Below are 7,766 nucleotides of genomic sequence, written 5' to 3' on the forward strand. Positions count from 1 at the left end.
CAAGGGATTAAGGTACTGGCTCCAACTGATTCCAACTGACCCAATGAACAAGCAGTATCTCAAACAGCATTGTTTATCAGCCAATATCCTTAAATGGATGCTTCTAATCTCTGATAGATTCTAGAAGGTTGATCTCAACCTCTGTAATTGCCTTTGCTGTCATGCATTGTTTTGGGGCAGGGGCATGGAAAAGAACATTGTTTAAGAAGAAGTCTGCATCAGCTTAGGTTGTAAAAGTTGATTACATGGGAAATCCGAGGCAAGTAAGGTCGGTTGCAACATTCTTTTCTGAAAGGCAGGCTGAGCAAACAGTCTGAGTACACAATAGGCTAGCAGTCTTAAGTCTTCTGTGACCTCCAGGTATATTATTAACTCTGGTCATGGGGTCCAGCAGAAGTTCCACTCTCAGAATGTACTCAGTAGTTTCAAAATATTGCATCGCCACAGTTAGAAAAAAGGAAACTCCCAGGAAGTGGGTGAAAGGGAATGTCAGGAAAATAGCTGTGTTGTGGCGTAGAGGCAGCCACTGGAGGCTTCTGGGAAGATGACTTTGGGGGAAGTGGGAAATGAAACCTTCAAATTACCTGGGAGATGGTCCATATTGGGAAGCACTTAGAGTCTGTTTTAGTTAGGGTTACTATGGCTTTGATGAAATGTCATGGCAAAAGCAACTTGAGGAAGAAAGGGTTCATTTCACTTACATTTCCATATCTTAGTTCATCATTGAGAGCAGGTAAGGCAAGAACTCAAGCAGGGCAGGGACCTGGAGTTAGGAACCGAAGCAGAATCCCTAGAGAAGTGCTGTTTAGTGGCTTGCTCCTCACGACTTGCTCAGTCCTCTTGCTTACAAAATCCAGGACCACTCGCCCAGGGTGGCTCCACCCATAATAGGCTGGGCCCTCCCACATCATTTACTAATTAAGAAAATGCCCTACAGGATTATCTCCAGCCTGATCTTAGAGAATTTTTTTTTCAATTGAGGCTCCCTCTTCTCAGATGACTCTAGCTTGTGTCAAGTCAACATAAAACTAGCCAGCACAGGCTCCTTTTAGGTCAGCCTACTAATGATATGCACATGCACAGATGCACAGACACACACACACATATACACACACCAGCACTAAACTAGTAAAAAAAGAAGTAATCTTTAACTCTATGAAAAGATATATACAATATAGGGAAGGGTAATAATCATCATATTTCCTACAACAAACAAATAAGAAATACCTGAAATTAAAATATCAATAAATAGTGGCAGGAGACATTAGTCATGAAAGGCACATTCCTCTATCAGGGGGCTGCGGTTTGATTTTGAGCATCCATGTTAAGTGGCCTGCAACTGTCTGTAACTCCAACTGCAGGGAATCAAGCAGCCTCTTCTGGCCTCCATAGGCAACTACATTCATGCACATATATCTACTCCCCAACAGACATGTGTATACTCATATGATTAAGAATATTAAAAATGAAAATTCAAAGTTCAACAAAAATGATTAATAAGAATTTTTCATTCTCCTCTCTTCACATATTTTATTATTTTTATAACTTAATTAATTTTTTAAAAAGAAAACAAATTATCTATTTTATTTTACATATCAATACCAGTTCCCTCTCCTTCCCTTCCTCCAATTCCTTCCACCTTCCCCCCAACCTACCCTCATCCATACCTCAGAGAGAGTAAAGCACATTGCTTTGAGAAAGGGCCAAGGCACTCCCCAGTATGTCTAGGCTGGCCAAGGTATCCATCCAAAGAGAATGGGTTTCAAAAATCAAGTACAAGCAGTAGGGGTAAAGCCTGGTGCCACTGCCCGTGACCCCTCCCTTCCAGTCAGCCCCAGATGTACAACTGTCACCCACATTCAGAGGAACTAGTTTGGACCTATACCTGGCAGAGGCAGGTAGATCTCTGTGACTTTGAGGCAGCCTGGTCTACAAAGATAGTTCCAGGTCAGCAAGGGCTTAAAAAAAACAGTCTTGAAAAACCAAAAATAAGGGGGCTGGAGAGATGGCTCAGAGGTTAAGAGCATTGCCTGTTCTTCCAAAGGTCCTGAGTTCAATTCCTGGCAACCACATGCTGGCTCACAACCATTTGTAATTAGGTCTGGTGTCCTCTTCTGGATTGCAGGAATACATACAGACAGAATATTGTATACATAATAAATAAATATTTTAAAAAAAGAAAAGCCAAAAATAAGTAAATCAATAAAGTACCCTCAAGCAAGATAAACTCTACTTTGGGAGTTTAGGGTTAAATGCAAAAACAAAAACAATCAAAAATATATATGATTGTGACTTAAAAGACTTAAAAATTGAGGGAAGGGGGTTGTTGATAGTTGCTTTTTTTTCAGTATAGAACTCCTGGGTACTATGGGTTATTACAATCACTTTCAATCTTCAGTCACACTAATAACAGAGTTTTATTGTCACTTCCTTTATTCTTGTAAGCCTTTGTCATTAGTAGTCAAGAAAGACATCTGTCCCTGTCTTTTTCCCTCTGATATTTCAATCCATCATTGAAACAGGCCCTAAGGTATGGGTTTGTTTTTATTTGTCTGTTTGTTTTGGTGTACATAAGTTCCTGGTGGCTCACACTGGATGGAGTCTTCTGCTCTGCTAAGGTGCCAATACTTCTGTTTCCAGTAGTAAAGACTGAATCTCCCGGATGGCTGAGGCACTGTATTTCTGAACTCTTGATCAGAATCTAAATGACAGTGTGACAGCTATTCTTGTATTTCAACTTGTTTCCATCTGGAATGAACTAAAAACCCAAACAGCTGCACACACCTGTAAGGGATTTTTCTAAATCAGAATATTTGCGGTAGGAAGACCCACCCTAAATCTGGGCCACACCATGTGGTGGCAGCCTATATATAAGGGTCGTGGGGGAAGGAAACTTTTGCTCTTTGCTTGCTGGCCGTCACACTCACGAGCAAGCCTATCTATCCTGCTGCTGAGCCTTTCCTTCACTGATATTGAAGCATAATTATTTGGTATGTCGATGTATACTAAAGACCAGCTGAGACACTTATCCTCGTAGGCTCAACTATTAGACTCTTGGAACTTCTGTCAGAAGACAGCACTTGTTGGACTAGCTAAACCATAGCCTGTAAGTCAGTACTACGTACATTCTCTCAGTTCTCCTCTAGAGAACCCTGACTAATTTAGACAGTTTAAGCCACCCCTCCTGTATACTTTACACCTCTGGAAAGAGACACATTCCCAATATACACTATCATCAACCACCCAGAGTTTAAGTCCTGCTTTATTACTTCATTTGGATTTTTTTTGTTCCATTTAATTGCAAGCTGTAGTTACAAACAAGAATCGTGCATAGGACCAGTCTGATTTTAATCTAAAGCCTAGTCATGCATAGTCCAGGCCATCTTTCTGATTATTCACTTTTGTTTTCTGTTGTTTGTTTTGTTGTTGTTGTTTTTTCAAGACAGGGTTTCTTGGCTGTCCTAGCACTCACTCTGTAGACCAGGCTGGCCTCAAAGTCACAGACATCTGCCTGCCTCTCTCCCAAGTGCTGAGACTAAAGGTGTGCACCACCACCACCTGTATCTTTCTGATTCTTGAGTACAGTAGAGAATTTGTAGGATGGGAAAATTTTATACTGTGATGTGGTAGCCCATTTAACTCCAGACTCTGTACAAATAATGCTTATTTGGGGTGTCTCTTCTCTCGCTTACAATCTCCTTTGGCACACTACCTAACCTCTATGACTGAGTATTTTTATTGGTTAAATGGTAAAAGAAAAATAGTGGGGACCTTCTAAAAATATTGTCTGAGGGCTAAATGAGACGTGGAATTTGTCACATTGCACAGTGTCTGGTGCACAGTAAACATAGAAGAGCGATGAATCATTGTCTTTCTTTTTCTTATTTCTCTATGAAGTAAAGCAGTTCCTTCCTACCTGAGATACTAGTATAAAAATGCCCAATAAAATTCAAACTCTCTTTGTTATAATCCAAACCAGAAAATACAAAATACAAAAAGAAGCCCAACATTAGTAAAAATTAGTATTTTTATCACACTTGCAAAAGGAAAGCTGCTTTTTTAAATTCCTTAAGTTTATCTGTGTGTGTATATATATATAATATATATGTACATACAAACATGTGTATACATTTATACATGTGTATTGTACAAGTGAATAATATATATTTATGAGTGTGTATATTGATATGGTAATATACAAATGTAAACATGTTAATATGTATTATTAAACTCATATGATATAAACATACATTAGTATATATACATGTACAAACATTGTACATGATGTCATCTCTAACTTTGTGGACAATATTCATAGCTATCCTGGGACAGATTGGATATACTTGCAGTTTCTCCGTGTATATCTGGCGCCTGCTGGTGGCAAAACATATTAACTCTGCTCACATTTCTTTCTGAGGTTTTGAAAACTATAATGAAGTATGCATGTTCCAAATCTGAAGCAAGAGACAGTTCACTAAACTGTGGTTCAGGGTTTCTTTTAGCTGCACTTGTCCTTAAAACTCTGGTCAGATGGCATATGCTTGCATGGGTCCCCCCCACACACACACAAAATGGAGGGGTTGTTAAAGCCCTGAGATAAAATAGGGGCTGTATTAGATTGGTTGTCTAGATAACAGCACAGGAGTCTCTCCTTTTAGCAAGTCAACAATGCCCCAGAGCTTATTATCTTAGAGAAGGCAAAGCCAGATCAATTAGGAACCAAGCAAAGCTGAAAACACTTGAGCTGCCAATGGGCACTGGTGCTTCAGTACTGACTTTGATCCAGAAAATATTTTCTAGTGTGATTTTCTGTGGAAAGTCCTTCAAAGCTATATTAGTTAGGCAGCAAATTGTGTTCATGTTTACTTTTAAAGCAAAGACAATTTGAGTGACTCTAAATGCCTGCTCGAGCAAGATTTTATAAAGAGCAAGGCAAATACATTTTAATTGAAAGATAATCACAAATCTCATTTGGATCACTAGGCACCATCTGGTCTCGGGAAATGGAAGGAACATTTCTCATCTTGGTGGCTTAAGTAATTGTTGGAATAAACCTTCTATTAAATATTTAATCAGAAACAATAATCAAACTTTTTGTTACTTTATGTTTATATTGCTTCATGTATTTCTGTACTTCTTCTGTTTTCAATTTTCTTCTTAGTAACTGTGACTGTACTGAGGGCCACTCCATTTCTCCATATTTTCAAACCAATTCAGCCTTATCTCATAGGGTAGAGAGTCAGATCTTGGGCTTCCGGAGTGTCTCCCTCCCCACAGCCTTTTAACTAACATCATCACTAAATAGTGTATTTAAGAAAATGTGACTAAATAACACCAGTTTCTATGGTTGCAGAGCTGCTAGAAAGGCCCTCGCCTTTCTTGGCTTGGCTCTGTGATATACTCCCAAGCATGCCTGATTTTGCTTTCTCTTTGTTGGATAATTCTGCCTACGCTATCTCCACTACACCTGCCACATTGCCCAAGACCTCGAATAACATGATCTTCTGCATATCTGACAAGTAAACACAATGGTATATTTTCCAAGTAAGTAATGCCCTGAACCCATCAAGTGCTCAGCACAGAAGAAGATGGATGGTTTTAGTGGGGCACTGCAAAGAAAAAATATTTTGGTTGTAGGGGCTTTCTGAGAAAGCCTTAGCTTGTGAGCTTAGTAATTCTGTTATGATAACTTGGGAGATAGGTCTTGCTATTTAAAATTTCTACCTTCTGAAATGTGATTTCCCTCTGCCTATCATAAATCATAACTTTAAAAAAGAATGCTAAAAAAGGAACAAATCATAGATCTCCCAAAATGCAACTGAGAAAATTTAAGGGGCTACAGGCAAAAAGTCAAATCAAACAAAAAAAAATTATTTGTTTGGAAATCTGAACTTACTTTTAGAAGTTTTATTTTATTTTATTTGATTAAAAAGTGTCTTCCTTAGGAAGCTATTGTTTTCTGGTGATTAGAATGAGATGTCCACAATAGGCTCAGACATTTGAATACTTTGGTCCCAGTTGATGGCACCGTTTTAGGAGACTTGGGATGTGTGCCCTTGCTGATGGATTAAGTATGTTACTGGAATAAGGTTTTGAGGGTAATTATGATTAGCCAGACTAGCTTTAATATATAATATTCAGCTTTAATAAAAGAAAGAAAAGGGAACTTACAAAAGCCAAGGTTCCAGGGAGGAGCCCAGGAAAACAAAGAGAACAAGCAAACAAAACACGGATCTTTTAAAGGTATTTTGTGCCCAGGAGGTGTCACGCCCCTCAGACAAGAGATTGGTCAGCTTCCCCAACATCTCCCCCTTTTGTCTAAATAAGACAGATTCAAAACCAAATACAACTATATACAATGGGAACAGATAATTAATATAAAATTACAAGCAGCAAACAATATTAAGCAAGGAACGTATAACAAAAGTTTTACTAAGCATTCTATTTCAAGGAGTCTAAATAATGTAAAGGGTAGCTACAATTATCTAATCTTCAACCCCACCAAAGATTTGAGAAGAGAAGTAATATTACTTAAGCAACCAGGAAGTACAAACAAGAAACTTCGAAAATGTGCAACAGATGACAGAGACAACTGACTACCTGGGCAATCACCCAAAGTCTCATTTGCAATGTTGAGGCAAACAACTTTGGCCAAGGCCTAACACAACCGACATACCATTTTTCAAAGGCAAGGAACCTTTAGTAGAATTATCCTACCCTGTCTTGGCAAGATAAGACAGTCCTGTTTTATCCACTTATGGTTATTCTGTATCTTTGTCAGTAGTTGTGGTATGGGCTTTTCTTTGCCCAAAGGCCAGTTCTGCCAAGAAGAGGACAAGCTCCCAGTTGAGTGCCTTTGGTGCTCAACGTTCTCTAGGGAGTAGAGCAGTGTTGCCAGGAGTGATTGTGTCTCATAAGTACAAAACTCTAGGTTATATTAAAGGCCATTTTCTACAGCTCTTTGAAGAGGTCGAAGATTATACTATCTATACTAAATATACCTTCTATGTATCTAAAAACCTGATTATCCTAAATATGAATATGGCAAACATATAATTCTCAATACCTATCTAACTTGAAGACTAAGAGAATAAACAACTGTGCAGTAAATGAGGACAATGATTTCCAAATGTAAACAATATCATTACATAAATAATATCAGAGGTAGAAATGTGCATTGCAATATGATAAATATCTCAATATAACAATTGTTTTAAACTCACATACAATGTTCAATATATAAGAATATACAAGAATATACAAGAATATATATATATTGTATAAACAATATACAAGAATCAGCACCAATACAGTTTTCTAAAAACAATAACTCACAAATATCAATCATCCCATCAAACCAGTTAATCCCTCCTTTTTTCGATATATACACCCCTGAGTCCATATAATACCTCCCCCATCCCCTCGACCCTATACCAACCACCAATTAGTGTCCCTAAACCTGAGGGCAAACTCTGTTGGGAGAGGGGGCGTCATCCTCTAAGATTGTTTCCAGCTGACATGGGGGTGATGTTCTTCTCAGGGGGTCCTGTGAAAGCAAATGATGGTAAAATACCAAGGTTAACATTTGATCTAAGAAAATTGTATCTAGTCTCTGAATGTTTTGAGGAGATCCGGCCAGAATGTTGTCAAAATTGTGCACCATTCAAAAGTGTCCTGTGCAGTTGCTACCAAAAAACAGATCTAATTTTAGTGCTATTAAAAACATGATGTCATAGTAACTAGGGGGAGTTGATGTTGTGGGGGCC

The sequence above is a fragment of the Arvicola amphibius genome, chromosome X, assembly GCF_903992535.2.
Source record: "Arvicola amphibius chromosome X, mArvAmp1.2, whole genome shotgun sequence".
In the NCBI taxonomy this organism is placed as follows: domain Eukaryota; kingdom Metazoa; phylum Chordata; class Mammalia; order Rodentia; family Cricetidae; genus Arvicola; species Arvicola amphibius.